Consider the following 25,469-nt stretch of genomic DNA (forward strand, 5'->3'; position numbering starts at 1 on the left):
CTAAATAGTCTCTCAGGCCTCTTCTAGCTTTAGATCTATGAGTATGTTCCCGTATCAATCAGACTTCTATTTGGCCCATACAAAGCAGCCTAAATACTACAATACATACCTTCCACCGAAGAATCTCTACTACATAACATGATAAGTGATCATCTAGCTTTGGCTTGAAGACTTTCGATTAGAGAGAAGCTAATTCTTCCCAAGGCAGTACATTCTTAATTTGAATAACTCATTCCAAAATTGAATAACTTAGGAAATTTATCCTGATGTCAAGCCTAAATTGACTTGATTATAACAGCCACTCACTGCTCTGGCTTCAGCCTTATGGACTCAATAAGGACATGTCTAATCCCTGGACCACACGATCCACTTTGAAATGCTATAAGATTGCTATCCTGTTGCCCCTAAATCTTCCCTTATTCAGGTGAAGCATCCTTATTTCTTTTGATTCTTTCAATTTCCACTGATCCTAAAGTGGCATAGACACAATGCTTTTCAACGTTCTGGTTGCCCTCGTCTAGATGCTCTCTTTATCAATGACCTTTCTAATCTGTAGTACAGAACTAAACACAAAACTCAAGACAAGGTCACCTATCACCAGGCCTAAACTTTCCTCATCCATAATAATTTTGCTTTTCTTAATGCAACTGATTAGACAACAGAAAAAGGCAGCAGTATCAGATCAGTAGTCACACTGCCCTCTCTGTTCTTTTTTTTTTTTTTCCAAATTTGAAAGTAGGCATAAGAAGGACTGAGTACAGGGGAAAGATGTCATTATTGGATTTTAAACATCAAGATGATTTCCCCTTCACCAGTGATATAATCCATGGGACTTTGGATTTTCCTTAGAGTACTATGTATAGTTCTAAGGAGAACAATTTTAGAAATAATATTGATAAACTGTAGAATGTCATGAAGTGAGCAATCGGGGTGATGATATGCCATATCAAAGTCAAGAAAAGGAACTGGAGATGTCTTAAAGGAAAAACTAAAAGAGATATAATAGTTCTCTTCAAGAATTTGAAGGGCTATCGGGTTAAAAAAAATCAATTTCCCAATATTCCCTGTAGGAATCAGTGAATCGTCATTAGAACAAAATTAATGAGTTGTTCAAATCTTTCTCCTCATGCTTTCAGTAGTTTAATGCAGAATCTTTAGCTATATCTTCTAATAAGATATCATTCTGAAAAGGTCTATATATTTCTCTGCTATTGACATTTGAAAATTTTATCCACTGAAGTTTCAGCTATATTTCCTCAGCTACCACTTCCTTATTCAGCTTTTTTAAAATGATGACAACAACAATGGAGATGATTCAATGCTGATCCCAAATTGAATATCATAGCTTGAAAAGGATGTGCATTTTGCAATTAATACAAAGGATGAGACTTTTCTAGTGAGCAAGCCTAGGAAATGTATAAGAAAGATCATGGAAACTTCTGGAAGAATAGAAATTAGGGAAGATTCCATATGTGTGTCACACACATACATAATATATGTATTACATATAAATATAACATATATGTTAGATTAAGTAAGTTTATATCTTTTCTCTAAGAAATTGGCTATTATTCCAAGACCTGTTATTGTGTGCTCCCCTTTTTACTGCTTCTCCCATGTGTTTTTTTTTATTTTCTTCTTTGAGAGTGCTAAAACACATAGCCACCAAATCCCTTATCATACTGAAGGTAAAAATCATGCTGACACATAATTGGAAGTTGTGAAATACTACAGCTTTCAAACTGCCAGTATTCTTTTGCAAAAAATTTTTACCAGTGATTTAAGGAGTAGTAAGCCAACCCTTTCTGTTTCATAACTGCCACTGTCTCCATCTTGCATTTGAAGGAAGAAAATAATCCAAAGGATCCCAATATTTTAGTGACAAACCTGAAATTCACATCATAACTAAGTAGAACGGTAAGAGTTATTTCTCAAATGCAAATCCATTTATTTCATGGTATGTTTTTCTTTTATATAATTTAATTTCTCAATGTGGTAGAACAATTATCCTAAAATACATTTTGTCCAAACAACCAAAAAGATTTATCCCATTGCCCACAGGCATTGTTTTAGCCTTAATGGTGAACTATTTAATCAATGACAACATCTCTGAGTTGCTTTCTCCCATAACCTGAAAGAAGCATGTTGTTATTTGACAGATGAATTAAACTACAGTGGTAACATTTGAGATAATGTGATCTTTTTCATAACCTATTTATAATAACTGGTGAAGTAGATCATTATTCCATTAACCCTAATTTTGTTAACACTGAAGATTTAAAAAGATTGGCTAAAGAAAACTGGTGAGAGCTAGAAATAAAAATAATGTCCATTGTTTTACCCTGGTCTCATTTTAAAAAAAAAAGTATTTTACTGAAATGTCAGTATTATTTAATTAGTGAACTGAGAATTCTAGGGAAAAGATACTGCCTGGCAAATGGAGAAAATAATTACTCCCCCACTTACATCTGTCTGAATATTCTTTGAAATTCCTGTGTGGTTAGAATGTATCATTAAGTTAAAGACATACTGTATATTCCATGGTATGTATGGATAGTGATGTCTGATCAGCCTAGATCAGTGCTTTCCTCTAATAAGGTGACATAGTTCTAACCTCATAATGGAGGGAAAATGGAAGATAATCATGTAATTGAAGCCCTATTAAAAGTAGGTGATCCTTCTTGCCCCAGGCAGGTCAGAACATAATGTCATTTCTGTTCATTTATATTTGGAATCTGAAGCCAATGTAGCCCATGCTGGGAATGGTTTTCCTTTAGTCTGTCTGAAACATTGCAAGAAATGTTCTCCAAGGAAATTGAGTCTTGTTGTTTACAAATCATTTTTCCTCCTATGAAGACATGAATAATTGTTTTTGGCTTTCATGCTCTGATGAACACCTCAAGGCAGAGAGATTAGTGGCATCATTCTCTGTCTCTTTTTGCCTTGAAAATGGAGGCCCAAACATTGTATGAGAGCGTTTGTAAGCATCCTTTAGCTGATGGCTAATTATAAAGAAGAATTCAGTTAAATATTCTGTTCATTGGATTAAAAGACCAATAAAGGCAACAAAATTATAATGATTATAACAAAATTATAACTATTATTATATAGCATTTTAATGGTTGCAAAATGCTTTACATATCTTAACTCATTTGTTCCTCACAACACCATAAGGTTGATATTATCATTAGCCCAATTTTATAGATGGGAAAACTGAGGCTGGGAGAGATTAAATGATTTGTTCAAGGTCACACAGACAGCAGTTATCAGAGAAAGATTTAAAATCAAGTCTTCTTAACTCTTTGTCCTAGATTCTATTCTTTAAGTCATCTAGATGCCCTAACTGCCACCTTTAAAACTGCTTAAGCTGTCCTTTGTAGAATGTGTAATTATAATATGTATTTGGAGATATGATTAAATCTAATTAAACATGGATAGTGTCTGATAGTAAATCAAATTTTTTAAATTGATAAAACAGACTTTACTGAATAAATTCTAGTGTATCTGAAGACTATAGAATATCAGACCTAGAAGTAATCTTGGAGTTTATCTAGTCCAATCCATTCATTGAACAGGAAATTGAGGGGGTTTTTTACTTATTTATTTATTTTACCATTACTATAATAGTTTTGTTGTGAAAGTAAATATAATTCCCCACCACCAAAAAAAAAAAAAGAGAAACCTCAATAAAGATGAAGTGAGAGGAAAAATAAGCATACTTCAGTCTGTGTTCAGATACCATCAGCTCTGTTTTTGGGACAGATAGCATTCTTTATCATAAGTCCATCAGAGAAGCTGCTTTCAATATTTTTCACACAGTAACTATTGTTAGCTGTATTACCCTCCATCCTATCCCTCCCCATTCCCATTTATGCTATTCTCACTTTCCTTTAATCGTCCTCAAAAGTGGACTGTATCTGACCCTCCCATGATCTTTCCTCTCTTCCATCACCTACACCCCACCTCCCCTCACCTATCCCATTTCTCCCATCCATTTCTTCTCCTTTTTTCCTCTGGGGTAAGATAGTTTTTTTAATCCTATTGAGTATGTATGTGATTTCCTGAGCCACTTCTGAAGAGAATGAAAGTTCACTCATTCCTGCTTACCTTCCCCCACCCCTTCTACTCTACTGCAAAAACTTTTTCATGCCTCTTTTACATGAAATATATTAGTACATTCTACTTCTCCTTTCCCTTTCTCCCAGTACATTCCTTTCTCATCTGTTAATTCCATATTTATAATATATTATAACTTAATATTCAGCTCCTTCCTATGCCTTGTCTATATAAGCTCCTTCTACCTTTTATAATAAATGACATTCATACAAGTTATCAGTATCATCTTCCCATGCAGAAATACAAGCAGTTCAACATCATTAATTCCCTCATACTTTGTCTTTCCCATCTACCCTCTCTATGCTTCACCTGAGTCCTGTACTTGGAGATCATACTTTCTGTTCAACTCTAGTGGTTTCAACAAGAAAGTATGAAAGTCCCCTATTTCATTGAATATCCATCTTTTGCCAAGTAGTCAATTCTCAGATGTAATACAAGCTCTTTTGCCTTCTGGAATAGATATCCCAAGTCCTACAAACCCTTACTGTAGGCATTGCTAAATCCTGGGTAATCCTGACTATAGTTCCATGATATTTGAATTGTTTCTTTCTGGTTGTTCATAATTATTTTCTTATTTAGTCTTAGGAGTTCTGAAATTTGGTTATAATATGATTGGAAGTTTTTATTTTGGGATCGCTTTCAAGAGGCAATCAGTGGATTCTTTCAATTTCTATTTTACACTCTGCTTCTAGGATATCAGGGCAATTTTCCTGGAGAATTTCTTGAAAAATCAAGTCTAGGGTCTTTTCCTGGTCATAAATTTCAGGTGGTCCAGTAATTTTAAAATTTTTCTCTCCTGAATCTATTTTCAAGATCTGTTGTTTTTCCATTGAGGTGTTCACATTTTCTTCTAGTTTTTTTTTTTCATTTTTTTTTTGGTTTTGTTTTATTGTTGACCTTTTGAATTGCTTTTCTCCAGTTGACCTAAACTGGTTTTTAAGGTGTTATTTTCTTCAGGTTTTTTTTTTTGTATCTCCTTCACTAAGCTGCTGACTTGGTTTTCATGATTTTCCAGCATTGTTCTCATTTCTCTTCCCAATTATTCCTCTACCTCTCTTTCTTGATTTTTAAAATGTTTTTGAGCTCTTCCATAGTCTGAGACAAATTCATATTTTCTTGGAGGCTTTGGATACATTTCTTGGATGCTATTTGTCATATTCTGAAACTGTATTCTGATCCTCCATGGGACCAAAGTAATTGTCTATTGTAAGAGTTTCTTTTATGTTATTTGTTCCAATTTGTGCTGTTATTTTCCCAATTTATGACATGATTTTAGCTCTTTGTTAAGATGGAGTTCTGTTTCCAGGGTAGATGATGCTCTTTCCTAATTTAATAGTTTTTGGAACACACCTTCCCCAGGGACCTCAATTCCTTCAAATTCTTATGAGAGGCTCTGATTTCTCTCCTGCCCTGTACTCTGGTCTGTGGATGAGCTCAAGAATTCTTCTCTGAAACTGTGAGGAGGGTCCATGCTCTGCTATGGCAATGTGGGACCCCAGACACTGTGACCTGGATCTGAGTGTGGCCAAAGCAACAAATCCTGTCCCAGAGATAGTGGAGCGACCTCTGCAGTCTCCCCTTGTCTTCTTACTATCTGTGGACTCCGTGATCACTCTGATGAGGCAGAGGTTGCCCACTGACCTTCCAAGTTGTCCTTGGCAATCCTTGGACTGAGAGGTCTGGAAACTGACCCGGCCACAGACCCAAGCATCCCCAAGGACACACGCATCTCACAGACTTTTCCTAGATGGCTGGAGCTGGTTCACTCTAGTGCTGCCCAGGTTGCACTATGGCTTTTTCCAACCCTGGTAGAACAGACCCTTCCCATGGATCTTCCAAATTGTCTTGGGCCAGAAAATTATTTCACTCAGTCTTTCTGTGGGTTCCGCTTCTCTAGAATTTGGTTAGAGTCATAACTTTAAGTCATTTGGAGTGGTCTGGGATAGAGCTTCTGGGATTTCCTGCCTTTCACTCTGCCATCTTGGCTCCCAGAAAATTGAGGCCTTGAGAGGTAAAAGAACTCATACAAGGAAATACAGACAATCCAAGGCAAAGGCATGACTGGAACTCAGTTATCCCAGATCTCTTTTGAGTGTTTCATCCACTCCATCAAGATACTCTACCCAACTTCAAAAAGTTACTTCACATTCACAATATAAAAGTAAATTAAATATAAATCTTAATATATATATACATTTATATATAAATGTGTATGAGGGGAGAAAAAGAGAGAGAGAGAGAGAGTTTGCAAGTTTGCACATAATTTTAGGCAAGATTTTTTTGCCTACCATATCTATTCATCAAATCTATGTACATCATAACATATCAATATAAATTTATAGAAGAAAGAGCTTTTATCCACAATCTAAATACTTTACAGATGAATAAGGCATAGAAAGATTAAGTGATTTGAATAAACTCCCTCTGGTAATGTGAAAGCTAGTATTTGAATCAATGTTATAGGGATCCAAATCTAGGACTCTTTCCACTGTTAATAAATTGTGTCTATCAATGTGTGTGTATGCTTACTACTTAAGACAGTGAGGAAATAAAAATAGAATTATCTCCCAGGTTAAAGTTACCATTTGGGTCAAAACATCCTAGCAACTATCATGTTTCTTCAAAAGAAAAAATAAAGGGGTGGCTAGGTGGCCCAGTGGATAGAGCACCGGCCCTGGAGTCAGGAGTTCAAATCCAGCCTCAGACATTTAATAATTGCCTAACTGTGTGACCTTGGGCAAGTCACTTAAATCCATTGACTTATATTTTTAAAAAAAGTTAAAAAAAAGAAAAAGTAAGAGCCAATCAAGTATTTGGGGGGCAATTAAAATAATATTAGCTAGGTCCTGACTTGAGAGAAATACTCTGCTTAATCCAATTTGAAAAATTGTTTGGTTATAGTTTCATTTTCATAATATAACTTAACAAGATTATATTGAAATCACAGACTTTAATATGCACCCCCAGAATACCTATTGCTACCCAAAACATGAATTCTGCTCCCCTAATGAGTTCTCAAGCAAATAAATGATCATCTAATACTTCAATCAATCAACCAATCAACAAGCATTTATGAAGTACATTGTTTTAAGTACTATGGCTATAAAGACATAAATAAAATAATTTCTGCCCTAATAGAGCTTATTTTCCATAGGGAAAAATAAAGTATATTTCCAGATAAGTGTGTGTGTGTGTGTGTGTGTATATATATATATATATACACACAGAGATATGTGCATATGTATGTATATTCAAAATAAATATAAGAAAATGGAGAGAACATCAGCAGCTCAGGGCTTCATGCTAGAGATCATACTTAGCTTGACTTCAAAGGAAATTTGAGATTCTCATTGAAAATAGGCACATGTTCTGAATTTCAAAAAAAGGGAAGAAAATAGAATATATAAATTATAGACCAGGAAAAAGAATTGTTGGGATGTTCCAAGTTCTGCCACCATAACTCAACAACCTTTCTTGAACCATTCAATTGTATCTAGCACTTGTAGTCCTGGGTACTCTGAACCTACTGGGTTTGTTTGGGGGACAATCTGTCTCCTTTCTCAATAACTTCAATATATTCCTTTTGGGTTACCTTCTTGACCTTCCCTTCTTAAAGATTTCCTATCATATTTTCCCCAGAGACAGTTCAAAATCTCTTCTCTTTCCACTCTGTAAACTCCATCCCTATTCTTTCTTCTCTTCCATAGAGTATCTGCTTTTCCTCCAAGGTTAAGAAGAGTAAGCTTCCTCAACTCCCTTTCTCCACAGTCACAGCCTCTCTACATCTTCTCTCGTCTTCTCATTTTTTTTAGGTTTTTGCAAGGCAAATGGGGTTAAGTGGCTTGCCCAAGGCCACAGGGCTAGGTAATTATTAAGTGTCTGAGACCGGATTTGAACCCAGGTACTCCTGACTCCAAGGCCGGTGCTTTATCCACTGCACCACCTAGCCACCCCTCATCTTCTCATTTTTGCTTTGACTCCACAAAATAAAGAAGATAACAAAACACTATACCTGTGACCTTGTTCCATAAAAATAAATAAGTAGATAAATAAATAAATAATTTTTTTTCTTTACTGACTCTTTCCCCTTTGACTAAAAAATATGCTCAGGTCTCCCCCCAATCCTAAAAATTAACAAATAAACAAACTAATAGAGTAATAAATAATTGATAAGCAGATAAATTAATGTTTCTTTTTTGCTATTCCCTTGATCAATCACATTATTTCTTTCCTCCCTTTCAAAGCAGAAATCCTTCCATATTCAAAATTCTGCTTTAATCTTTAATCTCTTCTTACCTCTTGTACAAGGATAAGAACTGGGAAAGAGCCAGGATAACTCCCTCAAGCAATGCAGGTTGGTTCATTCTCTGAAACATCTTCCCAGAGAGCTGCCTAGAGCACTGAGCAGTAAATGATTTGCTGTGGGTCACATAGCTTATCTGTGTCAAAGGCAAAATTTGAACTAGATCTTCTTGGCTTCAAAACTCATTTTCCATCCGTTTTACCCCATTGTCTCTCATCTTTTATATAAAGTTATTTTGAAAGCCCTATTAACTGTAAAATCTGTTTCTTCTTCCTCCTCTTCTCTCTTTCCAATTGAAACATTGTCCAAAAGAAGGAAGTTGGAGCTAGGGATCAAGTCCTGAATCTGAGACCTAACTCAAGCTATATAGTATCTAGAAAAGTCACTTAAACATGTTGAGTCTCAGTTTCCTCATTTTTCAAATGGGTACAAAGAAGTATTAACTGCTTATCTCATTGGGCTTTAAGATAAGTGATTTTTGAACCTAAAAAATATGCTTAGGGACATAGATAGTTACCACCACAATAATTAAGTACTTCATTATACCCATGTGAGCTGTCAAACTAGCCTGTTAACAGGTTTTCATACCTCCATTCCATCTCTCCCCATTTTTTTTTGTATCTCTGCAAGATTTATAGTCCTGCTGGACAAATATAATATATCCTCTGGTCAGAAACTTTTAGTGCTTCCATATTGCCTATTAAATATATTTGTAACTTCTTCAAATCATAACAGGAAGGGCAGGAATGGAAATACAATAACTACTGTCAATAGTGAAATTAATTTATCATTATTTCTTGAAATCTGGGCAGTATATTAAAAAGTTATAACTGTCTGTGTACTATATATATGTAGATATATATATATATTTAGAAAACTCTTTGAATTATTTTTATGATTTTCTTCACAGGACCCTGCCTCTTACTTTCTGAAAAAGATTATGAGAATATATATCAATGACTTGAATATGATCAGAGAAGTTCTTAAAGTTTCCTAATTTCTTGTCCTTTGTTCACAAAACGACTTCTTGGAAGCCATCATTTCAGGTGCAGGGAGCAGAGAAAAGAGGCAGAGATGTCTTGGAGGACTAAACCACCAATATTTCCTACTTGTTGCCCCTTTGATATGTACCCATTCTTCTGTGAGACAAATCTTAAAAGATAAGATAATAGAGACCAAGCAGGGATAAGGCAGATAAAAACAAACCAAGTTTGGGCAAAAACCAAGAAAGTAGTTTTGTCAGAGACCAATCTGGCTGAGGGAGAAGGGATCTCAGTACTGGAGAGCAGCCAATTGGAGACCATTCTAGGGTTTGGGGAGTCAAGTGCAGAAAGGGAGGTGAGAAAGGCAACATCTGAGAACTTCAATTAATGAAAAGCTTGAGTACTTTATACTTCATGGACATTTCATGCCATCTTCTTAGGCTCTATTTTTCACTTATTCTGGTGAATACAACTCCTACACTGGGGCCCCATGAAGAAGCATTCACTATATCTAGCCAGTTAGGCCCATCATGCTATTCTCAGTCAAAAAGTGAGTATCAGGTATTTTTTTCACAAATCGAATTTTGTTAATCATGGGCATAAAGAGGAGTTGGTGCAGTCAAAGTTCCTGTTTAAAGCAATTCTTTAGCTTATCGTTTGTAATATAAAAAAATCTTTGAGTTTCTTTATCCATTTAGTAATTGGTTTTATAAGTTCATATTATATTTGTGTGATTATTTTAAAGTAAGACACTTTTAAGCTTTTTTTGTTTCCTGATCTTGGCAACTTCCCTCCAAAAGTTCATTATTTGTATTTCTAATCCAAAGATATATTTCCAAATTAGGTTATATTTTAAAACTGCACTGTGCCAAACTAGAATTCTAATTCGATCACTCTATGGTTTCCAAATAATTAATCCTCAAATCTAGGTTTAAGGACAAAATTATGCCTACACATACAGAATCACAGGAGACAAAATTGATGCTATGCATCCTTCATTCTCAAAGAGAACCAATGACCTCAGGAGGGTGATGTTTTGACATGCAAGTGAATTTGATTCAAGTGAAACAAAGCTGTGAAAAGTCATCAAAGTCACTATTTCTTCCAGAGTCAGGAAAAACCTGTGGCAAGACATAGGTCAAGAGGACAATGAGAACTGATGCAGTGAAGACCTGCCTTTTTAAGGACATCTTTCCCAGGTCTCAGTTTGTCCAAGGCAGCACCCATTCAATAATTAAAGGCTACTTAAGAATTGAAACAAAAAAAAAAGCCTAGTTTCATAAAAGTATCAATCTGAGAATCTCATAGATTCTGGTCAGTAGAGAAAAAAATTGCTATCTACCTTAACTCTGGGTCAATAAAAACCCAAACAATTAGCATTGAAACTTGGACTGGGTCCTCTATCTTTGACCAATCACTGACAGAGTGATTTGGATGTAAAGGTCAAGTGAAATAGTTCCTTTTAAATCACAATGAGTTTGTGCTCAAAGACTGGTTTTTCAGAGCTATGTTTCAGGAGAGATCAGAAGTGAAAACCACAAGACAAAAGAATTATTTGTTCTAGTTTTTCAATATACAAACTAATTCAATTTGATTGAAAGCCAGCCTTTTCTTTTCTTTTGTAATCTTGACAATATTTGACAATTTGACTTTTGTTGCTCAGTTAATTTTCAGTCATGCCCAATTCTTTGTGACAACATCTGGAGTTTTCTTGGTAAAGATACTGAAGTGGTTTGCCATTTCCTTCCCCAGCTCATTTTTCAGGTGAGGAAACTGAGGCAAACAGGGTGAGGTGTCTTGCTCAGTGTCTGAGATGAGATTTGAACTCAGGTCTTCCTGACTACAGGTCCAGTATCTAGCCACTGCACGGTCCAGGTTAAATTGACTACATGTGTGATAGTGTTAATTCATCAGAGTAGTTCCTATCATGTTTTTTCTACATTTAATTATTTGATCCAAACAAAAATAATACTATTTATAAAGCATTTTATTGCTACAATGTGTATTAGATCATCATTATTATTATTATGTGTTATCCTCACAATAATTATATGGGATATGAATGTTATAAACATCACCATTTCCCCAGAGTTATTATCTACATTTTCCAGAAGAGAAAAATAAGACTTGAAGAATTTTCTTCATACTGAATATATGTGAAATGACTGGGCATGGACTAGAATCTAGCTCTGCTTTTTCTAAATCTAGCAGTCTGACTTACCAGAGACCATGAAAATAGAGATATAAGAGTCTCACTATTTTCATCATGGCTAGGTTTGTCCAGATGAATAAGACACTACCAGGCCAGCTAATTTGAAGTCCCTGCTTATTCACACTCTGGCTTTTCAAAAGGTTTGTTTGCAAAGGTGTGCTCAAGCCAGCTTGAAAAATGAGAGCTGATTATGAAACTTTTAGTGTGAGAATTGGTTTCTGTTGTTACTGTTGTCATTCTTCAGACTTGACTGACTTCATGATCCCTTTTAGGGTTTTCTTTGCAAAGATACTGGAGCGACTTAACATTTCCTTCTCCAGTTCATTTTACAAATTAGGAAACTGAGGCAAACAGTGTTTAAGTGATTTGCCCAGGGCCATACAGTTTGCTAAGTGTCTGAGGATAGATATGAACTCGGGAAGAGGAGTCTTCCTGACTCCAGGCTCTATCCACTGTGCCACCTATACCTTGCAAATTAGGGAAAACTAGAAATCAGGGCTTGATTTAATGTTTTGTGGATTGTCTATGCTTAAGAAAGTGTTGGATAAAATGTCAATAATAAAGATTAAATTTAAGTGTGTCCAGCATGCATTTGTTCCTACAAACTGAAGTTGAGTCCTGCATACTTTTTTCCCCCAGAGAGTCAATTGTTAAATATTTATCCCAACCCCCTTGAATATAGCCTGTCTAACTGGTTCAAACTATCCAAGGCTTCTTAGGTTGTGATAAAAAAAAAAAATTATCCGCAATCCCTTCAGTAAATTCTTGTTAACAATAGGAATGTGGTCCTGCCAGTGGTGGAACCTAGCAGAGGAATCTCATCTGCCAACAGATGGGAGGACAAATGAAGCGGGATGTGTCAGCTGGATAATGATACATGTCAATAGCAACCTAATGCTAAGCTATCAGCCTAAATTGGAGCCTTTGAAGCATAATCCTCAGACACTCTCATTCCCAGGCCTATACAATAATATGGAAATCACTTTTGGTGCTGGTCTGGGAGGCAGCCTGAATGAGGTAGAATTGATAACTGCCTACAATGCCAGTGGAAGGAGAAAGGGAGCACGCCCCTGTCCTTGCCTGGCTTTTCCACGGCTCTCCTGGGGTGACAATTTTCAAAAGTGAACCTTTAAACGTGATACAGAAATGGTCTACAAAATCCTACTGCCTAAGGTGAAAGGATTTGAAAAATTGTCTCAATATTAATGCACAATGAGTACGGAAGCCCTCCCTTGGAGGGAGGGAAATATCACCAGACAGGGCTGCTTTCATTTTCAGTAGATGCACAAGGGAACTAGAAAGCACCTAATGTGTGTATGGGGGAGGAGAGGAAAAGAGAAAAGAGGAGAGGGGGGGATTTGTCTGTGACCTATGAATGTTTTCATACAGAATTCCATCGCACAAGATGACTTCAACAACTCCCCCAAGAGGAGATCTCTTGACACCTATCTCTTCCACTCATCCCCACTCACTATTAGAAGTTACTGTTTGTCCATTTTTGAAGAAGATCATGACATCAGGGTGGTGATACCATGACAAGCACATGGATTGGATTTGAGTGAGGGGGATGCTGTGCCATATTATCAGCCTCACTTTCTCCTCCAGAGCCATCTAGGTCCTGTGACCAGAAATAAATCAGGACAACTGTAGATGGCCCTGGATGCAAGGAAATCAGGATTAAGTGACTTGCCCAAGGTCACACAGCTAGTATGTGACAAATGTCTGTGGTTGGATTCAAATTTCCATCCTCCTGACTCCATGGCCAGTATTCTATACATTGTGCCACCTAGCTGACCTTATTAGAAGATAAAACAAGGAAGAGAGAAAATATGCATCTTTTGTTTTGTGATCATCCTTTTTATTTAGGGATTCTTTTATTTTATTTAGGAATTCTTACTCAAATCCTTCAGAGAGGTACCATGTTGTAGTAGACTGAATACAAGAGAACTATCTCTGCATTGAGAGGAACTGATCCAAATCCCACAACCTACATAAAATTGTGTGATCTTGGTAAAGTCCCTTGACTATCTTGAGCCTCAGTTTCCTCTTTTTTTTTAAATAAGGACAATTGTGTTAGATGGTCAAAGGTTCTTGTAGTGAGATATCTGTAAAGTGCTTTGCAAACTTTAAAGCACCATATCAATGTTAGCTACTATGGTTTTACGTAGGTAGGTAACACAGAGGATAGAAGAGAGAACTTAGAATCAAAATTTATCTTTATGAATTCAAATCTGGTCTCAGCCACTCAGAAGTTATGTGACCCTGAACAAGTCACTTGACCCTGTTTGCCTCAGTTGTCTCATATGTCAAATGAACTGGAGAAAGAAATGGTAAACCACTCCAGTATCTTTATCAGTAAACTCCAAAGGGAGTCATAAAGAATCAGACACAGTTGGAACAATAATAATTTTAATCTCAAAAGAAATAGTAGAAGCAAGACTCCTTTTTTTATGGCTGACCTCGGGAACTGTAGACTACATCAGTAGGTTTGACTATCTAATGGGCAATCAATCAGGTATTGGCCCTATGGTATTCAGGAAAAACTACATTTCTTGGTCTTTCAGAAGAAAGAACTCTGTCATCCTTGACATTATGTTCTGAGAACTTGCCTCTTGGGTTTGGAAGTGATTTACATGGATCTGTAAGAAAGAAAGAATGCATGTTCTGTGAATTGTTGGTTCTAGAATTTGACTAGCTGATATGATAGATCACAAAAGAAGTTTCAATTCTTTGGCAGCTTTCTATATCATTGTACTTGGGGCTACTGGAAAACAGGAAAAATCCTGCATTTAGAATCAAAGGATATGGGTTGGAATTCCAGTTTTGCTACTTACTGGTTGTATGATATTGAACAAACTACTTCATCTCTGACAGGTCTTTTAAATAAGATGGTTAGACTAAATCATAGAAACATAGAATTAGAGGTGGAAGACACCATAGAATTCATCTAGTACAAACTCTTATAAATGAGAAAGCTGAACTCCATGAAAGTTAAATGATGATTTGGCGAGGTACATACCTGTAAGTAAGTGTCAGATTTGTTATCGTTCAGTCTTTTCAGTCACGGCTGACTTTACATGACCCTACTTGAGATTTTCTTGGCAGACATACTGGAGTGGTTTGCCATTTCTTTCTACAACTCATTTACAGATAAGATCACTAAGGTTAAGTGAATTGCCCAAGATCACCCAGCTAGTAAATGTCTGAGTTCAAATTTTAACTCAGGAAGATGAGTCTTCATTACTCCAGTATAGCACTCTATCCACTTTGCCATCTAACTGCCTAATAGGTGTCTAATTAATATGGTTGATTGATTGGCTGATCCCAATCAAGAATGCTTTAAACTGTACTCAGATGCCTTTGATCAATATTAAAGTCTTATTTGCCAATAGAGAGAACTGGCCAAAAAGAAAGATACCTCAGTCTGAGATCTTCAAGTTGATTTGTCTTAACCATAATTCAAGACCAAGCTATTCCACCCCAATCACTATGATTGGTTCATTTGAGGGATGAAGAAGGAAGAAAAGCATACTTTATTTTTATTTGCATCCCTAGACCTTAATCTGATATGGTACATGGTGGACAAAACCTTACAGAGTGACTGACTGACTGCTTCTCATTATTGACAAGAGTAGCACCTTTCCATTATTATCACAGACTGGAACATAAAGGAAGCATTGCTTCCTCTCATCCTCAGCACCAATCCCCTGTTTCCTTGGTCCAACTACGCACTGAGCAGAATTGTAAGAAATACAATTACTTTGATCACGATAGGTCATTAGTCTCATCAAGCAAGCAATAAACATGCAATTATTAACAACTACTATGTGTCAGATTCTTTGCTAGAAACTGGAGATAACAAGATAATTAATTAAATAATACTACTTTAAAGAGCATATAGATATAGATATAAACACAAATATATATACACACACATACACACAGAGAGAATAAATATACAAAATAAATAAATGCAAAAAGATACATTCAGTTAAATAAAGATCTAGAAAGATAAATTGAGACCAAGTTGTAGAAGACTTCAAAAACTAAGCAGACAAGTTTATATTTCATTTTAGATCCCTAGGGATCCACTGGAATTTATATAGTAAGACCTATAATTATGAAATATTACTTTGGCACTACAGTACCAAGGCCTGGACTCAGAAGGCTCACTTTCCTGACTTCAAATCAGACCTCAGACACATTTTTGCTCTGTGATCCTGAGCAAGTCTTCTTACCTTGTTTGCCTCAGTGTCTTCATCTGTAAAATGAACTGGAGAAAAAAAAATGGCAAGCCATGCCAGTACTTTTACCAAGAAAACTCCAATTAGGGTGATGACGAATAGGACACAACTGAAAATGATTGAACATCAACAACAAAACTTTGCAGCTGTTTTGCAAATGGATTGGAGTAGGTAGAGACTAAAGGCTGAAAGACAATTAAGAGACTATTGCCAGAGCAGAAAGGAAAAATAATGAAGATCTGAACTAAGTGATAGTTTTTTGAATACAAAGAAAGACTAAAATATGAGATACAGTGAAAAGTGAATGCCAATATTTAACAACTGATTGGATATATAGGGTGATTGAATTAGTTGTTGAACATACCACAAATGTTTGAGACCTAAGAGAATATAAAAATGGTGGTATCTCGGGAAAAAATGGGAAAGTAGGTTTGGAGGAATGATAATGGAAGTTCTCGATATTTTGAGATGTCTCCAGGACATCTTGTTTGAAATAGATAATGGACAATTGGTAATTCAGAACAAGAGGTGAGGAAGAGTTGGGTGTGCATATATGTGAAACATCTTCATAGAGACGATAAATAATTTCATTGGAGTTCATGACATCACAATAAAAAGTGGGAAGAGCCAGGATATAGTATTTAGGGTATATTTCTCTGCCTGTAGAGAAGACTGAAGAAGAATGGTCACAAGGCAGAAAGATAATCAAGAGAAGATTGTATGTCATGAAAAGTCAGAGAGGAAAGAGTAACAAGCACAAAAGAGCGGGCAATATTGCCAAATATTACAGAGACATCATGGTGAATAAAGATTTAGCAAAGACCATGGAGTGTTCTCCATGTGTTCCAAGAGAGTGATGAGGTCAGAAGTATGAGAGAAGTTTTCCTTGACAAGAAGTGTCAGTAGAAACTGGGAGAAAAGAGGAATGAGTACAGGAGCATGTCAAAGGTTGCGAGATGAAGAAAGTGGGAGAAAATTGAGATTTAGGTGAATGGCCTCAATTTTCTCAGTAAATAGAAAATGCCTCATTTAAGAGAGAAGAGAAAATTTAGAATAATTTCTGTGGGAACAGAATAGGGGACTCAAGAAGGAAAAAAATGAATAAACTGACTATATGTAGTGAGGGTTCAGTTGTAGTTGGGTAACATGAATTTATAGTGTAATTATGTGACTTCCTCAAGTTCTGTTAAACAGCACCTAAGTAGAAGCAAGGGAAGTAGATGGTAAGTTTGGCAAGGGATGAGCAGATGTGGAGTACAAAGTTGACTTAACTAGGTTAACAATAGAGACAAAAATAGGAAAGGAGAAAATTGAAGTCAAAACAGGGGCAATGGTCTGAGCAATCACTCTGAGATTGAGGGTTTGAAGGTCCAGATGGGGGAAAAATTATAGGTTTAGGAGGAGTGAGGCAAAGGAAAAGATCATGATGATTATTTCAGACTACTTTCCAGAGACGATTTTGATAGGAATTTAGTGAAATAGTTACATATAAATCCTGAATCTCTCTATAACTCCTAGATGAAGAACATAGGAAAGCCAATGGAATTCCAGATTTGTCAGGGACATATGACTTCAAAAGTCCTTCTGCTGATTTTTAATGGCTTCTTTATCTTGACCAAGTCACTTTATCCATCTGAGCCTCAATTTCCCCATTTGAATATGGAGAAAATATCTATAGTACTGACACCAGTATAAAAATCAAATCAAAATAATATATGTAAATCAGTGTAAATATTAAAGCATCATGTAAATATCTGTTATTATTATATTTATTATTCTAGAAAAATGGGTTGGATTTACTCCTGATATTTCTTGACTACAGATCTTGGCAGCTACTAAGTACGATGTGTCCTGGTTGTTTGATACAACACTGGAGAAAATCCTTCCCACATAATTTTGTGCAAAAATGGATCTTCTGTGATAGGTGGTAAATAAATACAAAGACAGATATTACTGCTTAGTGTTTACAGGCCATCTTTCAAATGGGGCTCCCAAAGAACTGTACAAACATTAAAAGGACTCATTATCCCCACTTTGCATGAAGAGGAAAGCATTTGATTTTTTAGAAAGAGCCTCTTACAAAGATATCCAAGCATAATTATTACTGCAGCCTCATATCAGTACTGTTGGGGAAAATACAAAGTTTCAAAGTACAATGAAATTTCTAGCAAATTAAATACTTGACAACAGAAGAAAGGAAATATTTAATAAAACACATAGCTGTAATTGGAATTCCCTCTCATAGTGAATTCAGAAATGGACTTGGCCATAAAAGTGTTGGTTAGTATTATGGAGAAAACAAAAATAAAAAGATGTTGAAATTATTCATATTGTTACATAGCAGAAGGTTCAAATATTCAAAATTTGAAAATGTAAGAGCCACAGGATATGTCCCTAATAATTAGGAGAAATGGCTTCTGTGCATCCCAGTCATAATGGATCTGTAAAAAAAGAAAAGTCACTGACTTAAGAGCCAGAGAAACTGGGTTCATTTCCTGCTCCTCATGAATGCTACCTAAGTCTTGAGATTCTCAGTTTCCTCAAGTATAAAAATCAGGCAATTGAATTTGATGATGCTAAGATCTCCTCCAGCTCTAGAAGTATGGCCCTAACAAAATATCTCTGATGAGACATTATATAAAAACCCCTATACCATCCCACCATTCTAATTATATTTTGTCTAGACTATTTTAATAGCATTCTAACTAATCTCCTTGCCTTCACTCATTCATTCTCAATCAATAAAACTGCCAAATTAATCTTCTTAAAGCCCAGTTCTTGTATCTCTCCCAACTTACTAAAAACCTTCAATGGAGCCTGATTTCCTACTGAATGAAGTCCAAGCCTTCTAGCCTATAATTCAATCATCTTTTTGATCCAATGTGGATTTACCTACTCAGCTTTATTTTTTCATACTCCTTGTTACAGATGAAGCATTATAAAGAAATTGGACGGCTTGATGTTCCCTTCACACGATTTGTGCTTTTCCACTATACATTTATTCACATTATTCCTACTTCCCATACTACCTTTGCCTATTGAAATTCTACCTATTCATGGAAAAGCATCTCCTTTATGAAACTTTTCTTGATAATTGATGTGATAGAATAAAGCAGTGGACTTAGAGTCAGAAGATATCTCCATTCAAATTCAGCTTATTTATTAACTGTTTGACTATGGGCAATTAAACCTCTGTGTCAGAGAGTAAAACTACAGCCTAACTCAAAGACTAAATCAGTTTTGCTTTTCTTATCCTTGCATACATACACACATATGAATGTGAAAATAAGAGTAATAGCTCTGTGTCGAAGCAGAATAACCCTTCCCCCACTCCCTCTCTTAGAAATATTAAGCACTGACATTTATCCTATTCTGAAGTCCTGTGGCTCATTTGAAAAAGAAAGTTGTTTTTTTCCATAACTATCAATTCAGAAATAATGTTCTACTCCCATTTCTTCTGATCAACTCAGGAAAGACTCCTCCCTGAAGTCATTAGAGCAGTGGCAAGGGCAAGGGCCCTTGATTGATCCACCTAAGACAGGATTACAGTCATTATCAGATGAAGAGAAGACAGAAGTCTGATTTCCTCAGTTAATGGAAGCCTGTCTTGAGTTCACCCCTGACCAGTTGGAAAGGAGAATCCTTGGAGGAAGTAGTTAAAGGATTGAATGGTTTTAAGAAAATGTGCTTATAGAAAACTGGGATCATTGTTCTGATGGATGAAACAAAATGTTAACTTGACCCCAAATTTTAGAAGTTTTATCTCATTACAGAATTGTGTATATATATTTTAACTATATAATAAATTATAACTGAAAAATGACTGTTGGAAAGAGATTTTTTTTCAGAGCCAAAGGGTAATTTCCCACATCTTTAGCTTTTTATAGCTCCTTTTCCCTTACACCTCCCTTCTTCTGTCTCTGTCTTCCTTCCTCCCTGCCTTTAGGTCTATCTGTCTCTCTGTCTCTATCTCTGTCTCTGTCTCTGTCTCTCTCTGTCTCTCTCTTCTTTCTCTCCCAACAGAAATGCTTTGGTTCGAATAATCAAAATTGTTTCTGCTAGGCTTTCATCTAAAATAAAGAGGACAGAACTTTATCCATTCCTGTGTAGGAGATTTCAAATAAAAACAGGGATACTTGTGTTAGATAGCATACACACACTAATCCATTTTGCTAGTTAGGAAATTGAGGCCCAGAGAAATGGAGTTATTTGCCTAAGGTCACATAGGTAATAAGTGACAAAACTCCTTCTTGAACTGAGGTCCTCTGACTCCAAATCCAGACCTCTTTCCACTGAACTACCCTTCCCCTTTGTATAACCCCAGATGCAAATAGAAATCATTCCATTGTAGGATGAAAAAAGGAAGAAATTATTTTTTAATATGTATTTACAGAATGAAAAAGTAGTTGATTCTAAAGACTACTCAAGTTTATCTTCATGAGAACATTTAGTGAAAAGAAACTATCATAAAAATCTTCAACAGGTCATCACAACAGTGCATTGTAATGACATCTACTTCCCCAATTAATAAATGATCAAAGGATAGGAACAGACAGTTTTCAAATGATGAAATTAAAGATATATACACATATATATGTATATATACATATATACATATATATATATAATCATATGAAAAAGTGCTCCAATCATTATTGGTTAGAGAAATGCAAATTAAAACAATGAGTTATCTTCTCTCATCTATCAGATTGGCCAGGATGAGAAAAGGGGAAAATGATCAATGTCAGAGAGGTTGTAGGAGGACTGGGATATTGTTGCATTGCTGGTGGAGTTGTGAATGGATCCAGCCTTTCTGGAGAACAATATGGAACTATGCCCAAAGAGCAATAAAACTGCTCATACCTTTTGACCCAGCAGTTCCACTTCTAGGCCTATATCCAGAAGAAATTATAAAAAAAAGGGAAATGTCCTACATGTTCCAAAATATTCATAGCAGCCCTTTTTGTAGTTGGCAAATAATTGGAAATTGAGGGGGTGCCCATCAATTGGGGAATGGCTAAACAAGTTATGATACATGAATTCTATGGAATACCATTGCTCTATAAGAAACCATAGATGATTGGACTCTAGAGAAGCATGGATCAGATGCTGAGCAAAGGAAATAGAACCAAGTGAACAATGTACATATCAACAACAGCATTGTGAGATGAACAAACCTGATATAAGCAGCTCCTCTCAGCCGTTCGGAGAGCTAGGATAACTATATTAGACCAGCTATGGATTGTTATCCCCATCCAGTGGAAGAAAAACAAAATAAGACAAAACAAAACAACACACACACACACACACACACACACACACACACACACACAAAACCCCTTCAGAATCTGATGAAAACTTTATAAAAATTATCTCTTACATATCTCTTTCCCTTAATCCTAATTCCTCATACTGAAAATAACCATTATTCAACTGTAAACATGTTTATCAAAATATATATGTACAATGCTAACCTGACTGTTCACCACTGAGGGGAGGCAGGGTGGGAAGGAAGAGTGGTAGAAAAATTTGTAACTTAAAAATATAAATGTGCATATTGATGAAAATAAATAAATTAAGTGAAATCTGCTAACCTGAACTTTATAGGCCAAACGAAATAATTAAAATGATGAAATCTATCTTGTAGTTTGCCAGCAGAATCATGTATAGTAATAAAAAATGGAATTACATGCTTTTGCTGCCCACATGTGAGATGGCATCCCATCAGAGAACTCATTGCTTTCATAAAGACCTGCACTGGGGTGGCTAGGTGGCACAGTAGATAGAGCACCAGCCCTGGAGTCAGGAGTACCTGAGTTCAAATCCAGCCTCAGACACTTAATAATGACCTAGCTGTGTGGCCTTGGGCAAGTCACTTAACCCCATTTGCCTTGCAAAAACCTAAATAAAATAAAATAAAATAAAATAAAATAAAATAAAGACCTGCATTGTAAGAAAGGGGACAGCAAAAGGAGGACAGAAGAGGAAGGAAAAGTATCATCAGTAAAGGCGGGGGTGGGGTGTGGAGAAAAGGAAGGAAAAGTATCAGTAAAGGGGGAAGGAAGAGGAAGAAAACAAGAAAGGAGGATTTGGTAAAAGAAGGAAGAAGAAAAGAGGATCAGGAGAGAGAAAAAACAAAGAAAATAAGAAAAAGGACAAAAGAAGAAAGAAGGGAGAAGAGAAGAAGGAGCAGAAGGAGGAAAAGGAAGAATAGAAGAAAGAAGAAGGAGGAAGAAGACAGAAAAAAGGAGCAGGAGGAAAAGGAGAGAAGCAATAGAAACAGGGGGATCAGCGACCACTGTTATAGAAGTTATAAGCAAGATCTGTGACTGGTTAAAACATTTTCTAATAAGGCCAAGGTCATCAGTTATATTCCAAATTGAACAGTTACCTTTGCTCCTTTCCATGGAGATAGAAAACATTGGTCTCAGGGGGAGCCAAACAAGAGAATGTGGCTGGCTCATCAGAAATCTAAGAGTACTGCTGGATATTCATAAAGTGTCTTCCCACTTATCCACAGTGGGTCATCTTTGCATGTGATTGATACCCATTAGACAAGAGCAGCTGAAGAGAGCTAAAATGTCAGGGCTGTTTGATCTAAGATGCATGCATACAAGGTAGGGATTTCTCATTAGAAACACCCGATGGCACAATTTATCTCATTTTATCCATTCTTACACCACTTTTATAATGATGAGAACAAAACAGAGAGAAATGAATAAGAAATCAGACAGTGCAGGATAATCTAATTATCGCAGAAGAAGCAAAATTGAGTCAAAGACTGGGCAAAGGTCACCAGGACCTCTATTATTTTCCCATCATAGGCAGGGTTGCACATTTTTTAAATTTAAATGTTGTTCCCACATCTGAATCTACAAGCCTTTCTCTCCCATTGTTTCCCTTCTTGAACTGTGTCCACCCAGATGTTTTAAATCAGTTCAAAATGGTTTCCTCTCTACATCTAACTAGCATTTTTCAGTAGGAATAAGGAAAAAGAAGACTGTAAGTGGAAGAAGAGGAAAGATTTCAATAATTATACTAAGGAACCCAATGACTGACAAGATTAAAAAAATAGAGAGCCAGAAAGAACCGGAGAAGGTATCTATCCCAACCCCCCTCATTTTGTAGATGAGAGAATTAAAACCTATAATATTAGTATTTTAATGATTTTCTTCAGATCACATAAGCAATTTGTTGCAGAACAAGGATTTGAACAGAGGACCTTTGACTGTAAGGTCAGTGTTCTAGGTTTATCCCAATTTTCAGATATTGTACTACTATGAAATGCAACTCAATAAAATTCAACAATAATTTATTAAATGCCTACTATAGACAAACCATAATGCTAGATGTGAAGGATGCAAAGACAAAAATGAAACAATCCTCATTCTGTAAGAGTTTAAATACCACTGAAGTTTAAATACTACCCTAGAAGGGCACAACATTCAATTTGATTTCATTCAATAAACATTTTTTTTTTTGCTATTTTTGTTCCATCATGCCCAACTCTTCACGATCCCATAATGGGATTTTCTTGGCAAAGAAACTGAAGTAGTTTGTCCTTTCCTTCTCCAGTGAATTAAAGCAAATAAAGATTAAGTGAGGTCAAATTTGAATTCCTATCTTCCTGACTCCACTGAACCACCTAGCTATCTCGATTTTTTTATATGCCTTTTATGTGTAAGTCCATTATTTTGTGCTAAATGATCCCCAAATGGAACATTGTTGTGAATTTGCCTCCAATAATACACAATTCAAGTTATCTGTATTTTCATGTGCTGTGAGGTACTGGTTCTCATCCTTTCACAAGATTCTCCTAATATTGGGGAGTTTTTTCCTTGCCGTCTCCTGACATCAGAGCTGTACATCACTTATCCCTCACTCTTACCACATAGCCATTCCATATTCTACTTTAATTGTACAGTTTTTGTTGACAGTCCTTACTCTGGTACTTTCTTATTTGTGATTTTGTTAGATTCTAGGCATATTCATTGCTTTTAGAGGGAGATTTTATTTTTAATCCTTCAGACTCTTCAGTTTTTCAAGAACCACAACCAACACTGACACCTATAGAATAGTAGCATAAAAAAATGATGTGACTTTTATTCTTAGAAGGTTTGAGGTCATTAAAAGTCAACAAGGTCATCAAAAGCCAACAAAATCAGAGTTCCATCTTCACCTGTTTTTCCAAAGAGTTTATACAGAATTGGAACCAGTTGTTCCTTGAATGTTTGATAGAATCCACTTGTGAATCCATCTGGCCCTGGAGATTTTTTCTTAGGGAGTTCAATGATGTCTTGTTGAATTTCTTTTTTTGATATAGGGTTATTTAGGTGTTTAATTTCCTCTTCATTTAACCTAGGCAACTTATATTTTTGTAAATATTACTCCATTTCATTTAGATGGGAGTGATAATCAACCTTCAGGCACAATTTTGGAGTGTCTGTGACAGAGAATGCCATCTGTATCCTGAGAAAGAATTGTGGAATGTGACTACTACTTTTAATTTAAAAAAAAAAAATTGTCTTATTATATAATTCTGCTATATCTCATACTATATATTTTGTCTTTAAGGATATGATTTCTCTCTCATCACATTCAACTTAGATCCATCCATACTATAGGAATGATGTAAAGATTAGCAAACTGCCTTCTGTGGGGGGGGGTGAGGGGAGGGAAGGGAAGCTAGATTGGGAAAAATTGTAAAACTCAAAATAAATAAAACCTTTCTAAATTTTTTTTAAAAGTCAACAGTCATCTGAGGCTAAAAAAAAAAATTTCCTTAAAAATCAAGCCCCCAGTTATAAACACACATTCCCAAGTCTTACTTTCTACCATGATGGAATGGTTTCTAGCAACAATATGCTGAATCACTTATTTGCTGCGTTATGCTAAACAAGCAATTTAACTTCTGCCTGACTCAGTTTTCTCTTCTGTAAAATAAGTATAATTGTAGCATCTACAAGATTATCGTGGGGAATAAAAAGATTATATTTGTAAAGCCCCAAATAAATGCTAGTTATCTTCTTTATTAGCATAGTGTCAGCAATAGACTGTTAATTTTAGAAGACTAGTTCAGCTAAGTACAGAGAGGGTCATCACCAATAGGCAGATTAATTGGAGAATATAATGTTAGACTGGTGTTGGGAAGACTTGACTCACATCCTGTTTCAGACACTTACTGGAATGATCCTAGACAAACCATGAAGTTTCATCATCTGTTAAGTGAGGAATTTGGATCTGATGACCTCCATGTTCTCTTCCAACTCAGATTTAGGATCCTATATGTGATGAATTTCCTAGTAATGGCAATCCAAGATACAAAGGCATTGGCAAACCAAAACTGAAATACATCCTATCATCCAAACAAAAATGGCCATAAGCAAATAAATAAGAAATCTTAGTCTAATTCTCTTAATAAACATATTACAGATACAGTATTTTTAAAGTCATTCCCATAAGAAAGTCATACTAGTACCTTGATGGTGGAAATTTGGAAAGGTTCAACCATTATGGAAAGCAATTTGAAACTATGCTAAGAAAGTGTGTAAAACATTCATATCCTTGAACTAGAACCCCTGTTGCTCAGCATGGAAACCAAGGAAATTAAG

Source organism: Macrotis lagotis, chromosome 5 (genome assembly GCF_037893015.1).
Source record: "Macrotis lagotis isolate mMagLag1 chromosome 5, bilby.v1.9.chrom.fasta, whole genome shotgun sequence".
NCBI lineage: Eukaryota > Metazoa > Chordata > Mammalia > Peramelemorphia > Peramelidae > Macrotis > Macrotis lagotis.